This window comes from Syngnathoides biaculeatus, chromosome 9, assembly GCF_019802595.1.
Source record: "Syngnathoides biaculeatus isolate LvHL_M chromosome 9, ASM1980259v1, whole genome shotgun sequence".
Taxonomy (NCBI): domain Eukaryota; kingdom Metazoa; phylum Chordata; class Actinopteri; order Syngnathiformes; family Syngnathidae; genus Syngnathoides; species Syngnathoides biaculeatus.
In genome coordinates, this window is record NC_084648.1 from 27,979,505 (window position 1) to 27,991,719 (window position 12,215).

The 12,215-nt window shown below is 42.0% G+C and overlaps 1 protein-coding gene across 2 annotated transcripts in view; it reads left to right on the plus strand.

Annotated features, from left to right (window-relative positions):
* Positions 1–10,936: 10,936 nt before the first annotated feature.
* ndst3 (N-deacetylase/N-sulfotransferase (heparan glucosaminyl) 3) overlaps positions 10,937–12,215 on the plus strand; it is a 73,708-nt gene continuing 72,429 nt past the window's right edge. For both annotated transcript variants that reach the window (XM_061830823.1, XM_061830824.1), the window contains exon 1: positions 10,937–11,075. The gene's annotated coding sequence lies outside the window, so the exon portion shown is untranslated. The remainder of the gene's footprint in view (positions 11,076–12,215) is intronic.

The window sequence follows — 12,215 nt, forward strand, 5'->3', positions numbered from 1 at the left end:
TGACCTGTCCACCCGGACCCCCTTCCACCCACCCCTGGATGTGTTAAATCTTGTCTCTGTTTCTTTCGTTTAGGCACGTCTGGGAGCCGTGCCTGAGAGGGGGGTACTGTCATGATCCTGCTGGTCCAGCCATGCCTGTGCGGGTGCCCACGCGGTCGCGCTGATTGGGAGGTGCACACATAGCTATGTATTATTAATTATCATTCTGTACTATTATTGGACTTAAAAAAGTTCATTGGGACATTTTTTTAACAATGGTTTTAGAGCATTATTTCACTTTCAGCTTTAGAATAGATTTTAAAGTTCTTCTACTGGTCTATAAATCACTAATGGGTTTAGGTCTTGAATACATGAATGAAATACTTACGGAATATAAACCCAGTAGGGGTGTGAGATCGACAGACTCATGCCAAAAGGTGCAGTGCAGAGTCCAAAGCAAACATGGTGAAGCAGCATGTAGCTATTTTACTGGACACAAATGGAATAAGTTACCAACAGAGGTGACGTCAGCCCCAAGTGTGAATGTTTTTTAAAAAAAAACTCTTCTTTTTTTCAGGTGCTTTTTAGAGTATTTCCACTTTTTAATATTTCTTGCACTGTATGCTGTTTAAATTGTACTTTTATATTTATCCCTTAATCCATTTCCTGACCCACTTATCCTTTGACCAAGTGGATATCAATTGAACTGAAAATGTTCCAAAAATTCAAAATTACTGAAGCACCAAAATGAAAATTAAAATAAACAAATGTGTGATGCATTCAAATAATGATTTGTGATGGAAAACTGATGCTCAAAACCAAAAGCCCTAACACCAAAAGAAATTACCATTCAATCAAACTTCATATTTTAAGCACTTGTCATAGAAAATATGATACACGGACCACAAAATATAAAATAATTCAAAAATTTAAGAAAACAAACATGTAAATTATTCATTATAAAACTTTTACAATTATTAGTGAAATTGCATTTATGGCTATGATTGAAGTGCTGCCAACTATAAAAATGAACATATCAGCCTAACAGCCTATCCCAGCTACCAATGGGCAGGAGGCGGGGTACACCCTTAACTGGTTGCCAGCCAATCGCAGGGCACATCGAGACAAACAGCCGCACTCACAATCGCACCGAGGGGCAATTTAGAGTGTCCAATTAATGTTGCATGTTTGGGGATGTGAGTGGAAATTAGAGTGCCCAGAGAAAACCCGCGCAGGCACGGAGAGAACATGCAAACTCCACACAGGTGGGTTCGGGATTGAACCCTGATCCTCTGAACAGTGAGGCCAACGCTCTACAGTTGCACCCTTTTTATATTTTTCTTTTTTTGGTGGTCATTTTAAATTTTCCCCGTTTGTATTTTTTCCTTTGTATTCAAATGCTTTTACTATGTGGCGCAACAGGTTAGAGCATTGGCCTCACAGTTCGGAGGAATGGGATTCAAATCCTGGCCCCGCCTGTGTTGGGTTTGCATGTTCTCCCCGTGCCTGCGTGAGTTTTTTCCGAGCACTCCGGTTTCCTCCTACATCTTAACTGTTGTCTGTGTCTATGTACCCTGTGGTTGGCTGGCAAACAGTTCAGGTTGTACCTCACCTCCTGCCCAAAGTTAGCTGGGATGGACTCCAGCACTTGTGAGGATAACCGGTTCAGATAATGGAGGGATCTACTCTCAAGAAGCATTGATCCACCAATCACCAGTGTCTGAACTTTTTGTCAAACTGTCAATGTTCATCATTCACAAAGCATTATGTAACATTTTGCAGTGCATTGTCCCTTTTTGTAACTGTCTTCATTTTTTGGCATGTGAGGAATTTTAGACACTACTGCATACAGTTGTTCGCACACACCACTTCATTTTACATTTTGAGTTTGCCATCTCTAGTTTGGTACAAGCAGAAGTGCTGCTCATTGTAATATGGGGAAAACGGGTGAACAACATCCCTAATTACACTTCACCCACTGACACTCATTTACATATAAATACAATCACACTCCAGTCCAAAACCTTCATTATCTCCGAATTCCATTCTTGTAGGGCATGATATTCTCACTGCTATATTTTACTGAAGCTCCATTTCTTAGCACTCGTGTGTAATTACCACAGCAACTGAGTAGGGATGTTTTGACTGTGATGTCTTTATTTTTCCTCCAGAGTCTATATATCTAATATGTTAGGCGATACCATTGTGAAAATTGGTCCTTTCTGAGAGTGCTCGGACTTTTATATGGAGGGTGCATTCATCAGTGGCAGTGTACTTACAACTATCATAATAAACATTGCTCTCTATCCATCCATCCATCTATCCATCCATCCATCCATTCATTTTCTTTGTTGTTTAGCCTCACAAGGGTCGGGGGGATTGCTGGAGCCTATCCTAGCTGTAAACAGGGAGAAGGCAGAGTACACCCTGAACTGGTTGCCAGCTAATCGCAGGGCACATAGAGACAAACAGCCGCAGAGTTTCCAATGAATGCATGTTTTTGGATGTGGGAGGAAACCAGAGTACCTGGAGAAAACCCACACAGGCACAGGGAGAACATGCAAACTCTACACAGGCAGGGCCAGGACCTCAGAACTGTGAGACCAACGCTTTACCATCTTAGCCACCGTGGCGCCTCATTGCTCTCTACACAGTCTAAAATACAGATGAAGTAGTTTATTTCCCCCACCCCCACACTCGACTTTTACCGTTTGGGAGCATACCTGTACCTTTCGTTCCCTGGAGAAGGGTGGTTTGTGTTTTTAATTTAGAATTCAGCCTCTAGATATGCTACAAAAAATGTAATGAAAATGCAGTGGTATTATTTCCAATGTTTGCTTTGGATGTGCAATTTATGGGACGAAAATGTAAAGTGTCTGCAATACCTTTGAGGATACCAGGCACACTTCTTAAAGTGCACAGAAATCTAAAAAAAAAAAAAAAGAATAAGACATACAACAATCATTTCAGGGATTACCCGGTAATCCCCATTATGTATTACATTAACTACAGACTGACCATCAACTATATTTACAGTTTTGAGTCGTGTTCACTTTTGTTTTAGCTTAGAATTTTAAGGCATGGAATGGCATTGAGGGAGAGAGTGTATTTTGATTTATAGTATACCCTGTACATAATTTTAAATATAGGCTACTTATAAATAGTGCCTCAAAGGGAAATGCAACAATCTGCTCATGCTGCACATCACATAAAGAAGTAGATCACCCAAATACAGCATGCAAGTAGAGATGTCATAGTAGCACACTTCTTAAGTGTGGGTTGGGTGTTTGGTGCCTTGACAATAACCAAGAAGCAGCCTGGCATCTTTTCAATGTCTAAGTGGCATTTTCTTTGCCCATAGGAGTACTCAACCCGTAACCCTCTGCTTCCAAAGTCCTTACAGATGCTGCCCTATCTAAATTGTAAAAAAAAAAATCGATAAATAAAATAAATCTTGAATGTTTGACGACAATGCCAAAAGAGCAACTTTTACTGAAAATGTATTCATGTATTGTACCTCCTATGAAGTAATTTTCCCTCTGCACCTTGTCCATCACTCACCACTTAATATCATCTTGTATTTAAATAGGGTTTAGATTATTTATCATTTGTATGTCAGTTAATAAAAACTTTAACCCTGGAATAAAATATTGTTTGTATCCCATTCAGTAAATTGCTTTTAAATCCAAACAAGTCAAAGTTCATAAAGCATTTCCGACTGGATTGTGTTCGACCTGAGAGCTTGCATTCTCGAGGCGAAATGTCTTTTTTTTTTGCTGAGTGCACAACTTTGCCTGAGCCTCCAATGTTCCCCTCACAACTCTTTCTCTTCATCTTAAGGACTGGGCCTCCATCAAAACTCATGCACACACCCCAGATAAGTTCTTTTGTGTGCCCATTACAATGTGAATGAAGGGGCCAGTTAGCTCCATTGAGAGGTCCATGAGAAAGTGTGTGTCAGTGCAAACAGGTTTGGGAGAGAATGATGAACTCGTGAGGAGGGAAAGGGGGAAAATCTAATCAAGTTAAACTTGCTGGATTGGCATGCTTTTCCTGGCAGATAGACATCTGCCACTTGTGGATCTGGAAAAAAAAAAGCAGAGGGGGAGGACCTGTTCAGAAAATCACAAATGTAAAGGGAACCCTGTTTATCATGAGGACCATACATTACAGACCCACCCGTGAAAATCTGCAATGCAGAACAACTGCATAAAAATCTTTTTTAAAATGTAGTTTTACCCACCCCCCACACTTAAAGCATCTTTAAACGTATTGAAACAAACTTAATCCTTTTGAGAATTCCTTGGTATCAATTGTCAATCTCTCACTCCCACAATTCTCCAAATAAAAGGAAAAGGGTGCTTGCTGCAATATGTGCTTTTGCCAGTCTCAGTTGAAGTTCACTGTAACTGACGCAAAACAAAATGAATAAATATTGTATTATGTAGTTTGGATACTCTGCCCTTAGCTGCGTGGGTTTTCTCCGGGTACTACGGTTTCCTCCCACATCCCCAAAACATGTGTGGTAGGTTGAATAAAGACTAAAAATGGGAATATGAGTGCAAATGCTTGTTTTCTTTATATGTTCCCTCTGATTGGCTGCCGACCACTTCAGGGTCTAGCGATCGTGCACCTACGGATCACCATATTGCTGGTCAAACAAAGCATTGTTACAGGTTTATTCCGTTGAGACGAAACGAAAATATGTCTTATAGCATGACAGCCAGAGTTTTGGCCGATACCGTTAAGATGATAATAAATGAAGGTGCGTGGAAAAATTAGAGACACTTGGCATAGAGGATCCATATTTGTTTCCAAAGTCGATGTTTTCGGCAATAAGAAATTGGGCTGTTAATTCGCTTACGCTTCGTCTTGGACATCTTGATATACACATGTATCTGGTGAATAAGTCGTCAAGATTTACACAGAAGAGTTTGAAAACGAATAAAAATTTGGACGCATGCAAATTCTTTGTTGCTGGATCTGTTCTCAATCAGGAATAAATCAGATTTTTTCAATGCAAATATATATTTAAAGTGGGACTAACATCCCTATAAACATTCTAAAATATATATTGTAATTTAAAATACATATAACAGTATTCACTTCAATGTCTACACGAAAAAAAAAGTGAGCGGAGAGCGCGTCTTCCATGCACAAAGTTGCGCAATTGAGTGTCCCTCGACATCCAAGTGGTCACCATATTAGTCGCATCCTCTGTCCTTGACGTCCTCGTCACTTCCGCCATTGAAAACGCGCAGTGCCTGCTACTATTGAAAGCTGAACAACAGAGATATTTGCATTTTTCCGACGCCTCTTCTGACACCGAAGCTCTTTTCGAAAAGGACAACACCACACAACCGAGTGAAGTTACCGGAGCAATATTACACTATTGTTTCGAGCCCTCAGGGCAATATTACACTATTGTTTCGAGCCATATCCAGATGATATCCGATCACGGCCAAACCGCATCCCGTCCGATCCACTCCCGCGGCGGAGATGAGCCATCGCGGCTCATCACAGCCGGCCTGTGTGGCTGATGACAGAGCCGAGCGGTGCTGCTTTAGGGGGCTGCTCGCAGTCGAGCCGGGGCGCTTTATGCGCGCATGCGACTGAGTAACGCATTCTCGGCTGGGTTCTTCAGAGCCGCCCCCGTCGCAAAGCCCAACGCGCAGCCTTCGCAGAAGCTGTGACCGCCGAACGCGGCGCCTCAGCCGGTGTGGCTGAGTTTTGGCACCCGTGGTCGCATGTAAGGAGGAGGTGGAGCCGAGCTATGTTGCTTTTAGGGGTATGTTCAAAGTCGCCGCAGTACGCGATGAACACTATCGAGACATTGTTAGCTGGGCGACGCGCGCATCGACACATTTCATACGCGGATCTTTTGTTATGTTATGAGAGAGACAGATTACGTGGTCTGCCCCAAACTATTATTTTTTTTAGTAGCTGTATGCGCACATCAACGCATTTCATAGGCAGATCTTTTGCCACATTATGAGAGAGACCTATTACGTGGTCCGCCCAAAACTATTTTTGTTTTTTTTGGAGCTGTATACACATCTACCTGTTATTTGGAACCCATGAAGCTCTCGTCCTCTGCACCCGTGCAATCCATTTTTCACAACGAACAGGGTCTCTTTCAAACTTATGAAGGGTAATTACATTCTCCCGAGTGTTCAAGCAATGTCCAGCAATGCAATGAGCCGGCATTTTGGCTAACACGAAGGAACAACGAGCTACCTTCCCGGAGGTAAAACTAATGGAAACAAACGAGTCCACGAGGGGCGCCGATGTCCTTTATGTCACTTCCTGCTTCTTCTCGAAAACAAATCCCTGAAAGGATTTTCATGGTGGGAGTTACAAAAAGCTGTATACGTCAAAATCATGTTTTGTGGTGAAAAAACACATGGGACCATATTGGCTGTGGGTTTTTAATAATATACCAAAAATAATCCGTTTGATGACACTTGATCTTTAAATAAATGATACAATAGGTCTCGGGCATTGTGAAAAATCTGCTCCGGTTCAAGACTCCTGTACTGCCGAGCAGCTTTGTTTGACCGGCAATCCATCGATCTTTTCTTGTCTTTTCAGCTGGGATTCTATCGAATGATATCTTTGAAGAACTGTCTCGTCTATTGTGACAACCAACAGCACAACAGGTCTTGGGCATTGTGAAAAATCTCCTCCGGTTCAACGACTCCCGGACTGCCTAACAGCTTTGTTTGACCGGCAATATGGCGCTGTGAAAAGAGTGATGTCACATGCACGATCGCTATAGCCTACCGCTCTCCAAAGTTCACTGCAATAGGCTCCAGGAGGCCCTCATCCCTAGTGAGGTTAAGAAGTGTAGGAAATCGATGGATTTATACTCTACTTGAAAATATAAAAAGTGATTAACCAAACCATGTAATTTTTGGTAACCGGAGTCAGCTGGATGGAACACTGGAGCAACTGGTTAGAGCGTTGACCTCACAGTTCTGAGGACTGGGGTTCCAACACCAACCCTGTCTGCGTGGAGTTAACCTTCGCTGGGCACTTAGGTTTCCTTCCACATCACAAAAACCTGCATTCATTGGGCACTCTAAATTGCTCGTGTGATTGTGAGTGCAAGTGTTTTCTGTCTCCATGTGCCCTGTGATTAACTGGCAACCAGTTCAGGGTGTACCCTGCCTCCTGCCCGATGACAATTAGGATAGGCTCCAGCACTCCCGCGACCCTCGTGAGAATAAGTACCTCAATAAATGGATGGATGTTACAGTAATGACTGACCTTCAACCAAGTTAATTTATTTGTATTTTACTTCTGCAAATAAGTATTTGAATACCTGTGAAAATTAATGTTAATATTTGGTACAGAAGCTATTGTTTGCAATTACTAAGGTCAAAAGTTTCCTGGACTTTTTCACTGAGGTTTGTCCCATTCCTCCATGCAGATCTTCTCTAAATAAACCAGGTTTCTGGGCTGTCACCAACAAACAGGGAGTTTGAGCTTTGTCTTTACGCAGCTAATGATCTCAAAGAGTTACTTCTAATTTAGAATAATAAGTCACATGTTGATTGATTTTTGAGAAGGTGAAAAAGAGGTCTTGGAGAAACAGATTTTTTTTCTAATTGGCAGGTGTTCAAATACGTATTTGCAGCAGTGACATAAACGGAAACTGTTAAAAACAAATCTTACATTGTGATCTATGTTTTTTTTTTTCTTTTAGATGAAAATTTCAGAGTCCTTCATGACATTACAAACACCAAACTGTAGTGCAGTAGAACCTTGATAGATAGAACAGACCAGTTTTGTTGTATTTTCCTGTGGCCTATAACGTCCAGTACATTATTGTAAATTCGTTTTTAAAAGTTTGCTTGAGAAAAAAAAATAAAAATATCTGTTTCTGTAAAAAAAAAAAAAAAAATAGCATGTCCTGGAGTCCAACGATGTGTTTTTGTACTCCCCAACAACTTAACCCAACTGCCACTTTCTCTATGTCAGCACTGTGTTCTATGCACAGTAGACAATAGAAGCATTAGAACCCAGCACATAGTTGCCACATCAATGCCTTATGTTCAAGGTATGTCTTTTGGAATTGGATCTAGCCATATTATAGATCTGCGACCCGGAAATACCTCAGTCCCTTTCTAACCCTGCATTGCACCAGACTGACAGATTGTAGTGATGGGCTAAGCAGTTCTACGAGGGTACTGAATCACTCAAGTCGGTTAAAAGATTCATTCCCCAAATTGTTCAGTACTTTTCCATAAAATGAGTGCTTCTTCCTTCCATTAAAGATCCATCCCTGAGGTTGACCTTCACTCATCATGTGTTGTTGGTGTCGAATATTTGAAAGCAGGAAAGTTGGCAAGATTAAAAAAAAAAGACACCCGTGTGCTTGTTTTCATGTGCTTGACTGACACAAAATTATCAGTTAGCCTGAAGAAACAGCTGCAAGGATGTCAGGACTTGCTATTAAAATCACTCATGAGTACGCTCACTGCGTATGAAGTACGTTGTTCCTCTGGCAAACAAATCATTCAACCAACTAGAACATCGCACCTTAGCAGATCACAAACGAACAAATCACTATTCAGTTCCTCAGTACACCGATTCACTGAAGTAATCAATCACTTCTCTTCAGGCCCTTCCCTGAATGAATCAACCTTTAGTTTCTCAGTACACCAGTTCATTCACTGAACGAATCATCCAGTTCACTGGAGTCACTCCCCTGTATGCACGGCGCTGCCTGAAGCTGGCTGTTAATTGGTCATTCTCTGAACAATCAGAAGGGAGTGAAAGAACACTTCAACAGTTCCCTTTCCGCTCCCAGGTGACGTGGCAGGTGGGAGCCAAGCAAAATGATCAAATTCTTTCATAAAGTGATATGGTTCAGTTAGTTCACTCCAAAGTTTTTTACTTCTAAACGCGAACAAAACAACATTATCACATTGCCACTGCATCGCACCACAGCGCCAGTAAACAACAGTGGCCAACTTTGGAACTAACAGACTTTCTCAACAGCATTTTAATTAACAAATAGAAACTCTCTTTAGACACATTGTTCATTCCTGAAGGCCATTTTTTCCGCTATCTGTTATGTCAGGGTTCATTTTTTCAAGGAACAGAACTGTTACCATCCAAAGATCATAGTCTTGTTGCTGTTTGTCACACTGCATCTAAACTTTTAAGTTAACTATTTTTTTGGTCAAGTTTTTCACTTTTGGCAACACATTTGAAACTAGGAAGCACACTAATTCCTCGCAGCTCATAAAAGGGACTCGCATATAATGTGTACTGTATGTCACTAATGTCATCTCTATATGTCTAAATTTAGACTTCTTTGCACACTATAAAAGCTAAAAATCACTTACAAATTTTCAAAGGGCTACGGTGGAGTGGGAATATAGCCATTTAGCGATAGGTTATACCAAACATACATGGTTTGCATGCATGTTTGGTATAGCTGTTAAACAAGTAAATGTAATTAATTGGTACAGTAAAAGTTAAGGGATAATGTGGAGTGAGTTGGTTATTATTGCAATAGCTAAAAACAAAACTGCTTCCAGGCTAGTGACGTCTCACCTGAAGTCAGCTGAGATACCAGCCAGCACACCCGCGACCTCAGTAAGGCTAAACGGTTCATAAAATGGATGGATGAATCAAAATGTTTGCCTTGAATCCACACATCCATCCATTTTCTGAGCCACTTATCCCCACAAGGGTTGCGGAGTGCTGCAGGCTAACCCAGCTATCTTTGGGCAGGAGGCAGAAAGTGTACACCCAGAACTGGTTGCCACTCAATCGCAGGGCACATGGAGACAAACAAAAGCCACACTCACAATTGCACCTAAGGGCAATTTAGAGGCTTTGAATCATTTTTAAATATTATTTCCTGTACAATAAACTTGCTGGCAATAACAGTGTTTTACTTCATTTTTATGTTTAATATGGTCATTACACATTAAATTATCTGTGTGGTTATGCTTTTTGCCATTTCTGCTTTATCCATCCATCCATCCATCCATTTTCTTAGCAGCTTATCCTCACAAGGTTCACACCTAGGGGCAATTTAGAGTGTCCAATTAATGTAGCATGTTTTTGGTATGTGGGAGGAAAATGGGCATGCCCAGAAGAAACCCACGCAGGCACAGGGAGAACATGCAAACTCCCCACAAGGAGGGCTGGCATTGAACCTGAGACCTCAGAACTGTGAGGCCGACGCTTTAGCAGCTGCGCCGCCGTGCTACCCCTTTTTGCTTTATCTTGAGCAGAATTTGACAGATTGTTTCTTTACTCAATTCTTTGTTTGTTTTGTTTTAGACCATTGGCCAGATTAAGAGGAGCAGATGAATCTGATGGGGCTGGGGGGCACCCGAATGGGGGTTTCGCACAATTCAGGCTCGGACAACCACTGCACATAATTGATGAATTGAGAACGTGTCCTCCCCCTTCATCTAGTGTTCTGAGTAACACAACGTTCAATAAGGTTGATAAGCAGAGCGCGCCATTCACGTATCCGCCTGTGACACATCCTTCATCGCACAAACGCCAACTAACGGGCTATGAGCTCTTACCGGGACCGTGATCACTGGAGCTGCGGATGAAAAAAAATGGGGTTGGGGTGCCTTTTGTGTCAATCACCCACCCCAATTTCTACCCTCCACTCCAACCTAAACCTCCATGAGCAGAGCCTCATCCGCGTGCAGGCGCCCCTCTAGAAGGCTGTTTTTACGCACGGCCGCCAGTCGTTAAGGGGCAAACTGCCGTGGGCGATCGCTGCCAATCTGCAGCCTTAAAAGCGGAGATAAAGGCAGCTTGGCGGCGGCGAAGAGGAGACCGTAAGTAGGGGGGACAGAGTGTGATAAATGGAGAGGAATGATAAAAGGGGGAGGAGAGCGCATCATTCCGGGTGGCTGCCCCTGCTGCTCTAGTCGAGGGTGGAGAGAGAGAGAGGGTGGAGAGAGAGATGGCACGGAGCTTCAGCATCCAAAACACACGGGGGAGGTGCGCCACCGAGACCAGAGCACCGGACCCACACGGAACACTATAACGCTCACCGGTTCCCCGTCAAACCTCCTCTCCGCGTAACTGCGCTTCAACCTCGGCGAGAGGTAAGTGGGGGAGCCAGTCCTCGAGACCGATGGAACGGGGTGCATTCCTCTTGTGTTTTGTTTGTGGTCTTTTTGTCATTTGAGTCTCGGTGCTCTATACTGTTTGTTCCTTGTTGTTGCGCTCTTGTTTTACCGCATGTGCAACACTATAGACTTATATGATTTTTATTTTCATTTTATTACTATTGGCAAGTTTCCAGGTTTGCATGAAATTGAATTGGAACATGTTAAAAAATAGGTAGTATATTAACTCTAATGAAACTGTTTGTGACTTAACCCAAGAAAGGATTTTGTTTCTTTAAATTACACAAAAAATAATTAATAAATAAAATTTGTAGTTTTATTTACAGCAATAAAAACGTACTTTTTTTTACTATCACTGGACAGAGATATTAGTTTAATAATAACTTTCACACGAGCTGTTTGTTCTAAATTCAATGCCCTCGTGTGGCAACCAATGGCACGACACCAGGAGAGTAACAGGTTTCTGATATGAGATTGTTTTGCTTGTAAATTTCAGTCAATATTGAGAATATATTGACTTTAATTTGCAATACTTCCTCTTTTAATTTAGGCGAGGACTCAACTGAGCATAAGATTTGTTTCCTCGTATATGGGCCAATTTGAGAATCAAGACAAGTTTATTTGGAGATGTTAAAGAAACAAGTTATTTTCTTCAGACAGTATATACAATGATTCCTCCCCCATGAATTGTCATCTCATCAAATGATGTGGAACAAGTATCAGGAAAAAAGTGATTTAATTTCAACTGCTATAAAGGGTGAAGAAGAATGGTGTTGGTGGTGGTGGTGGTGGTGGTGGTGGTGGGGGGGGGGGGGGGGGATATGCAAAGGGATCTTTTCTCCTCTGGCTCCCGGCACACAAATTAAGATGCTAATCCTTTTTTGACTCTTTCTGTAATTCACTGCATTTTGTTCCCCCCTCTCTCTTTCTGTCGTTTCTCATTGTGTCCCTTTCTCAAATTCTCTCTCCGCTCCCCATTTCCTCTCGACTGTCCTGAGCAAGACCCCCAGATTAGCGCTCCTGGTGAAAGGAGCCCAACTCTAATTTTGCGGTACTTTAGATGATTAGGTTCAGAAATGGGACATAAGTGCACCGAGTTTGGTGCAATTACAGGGA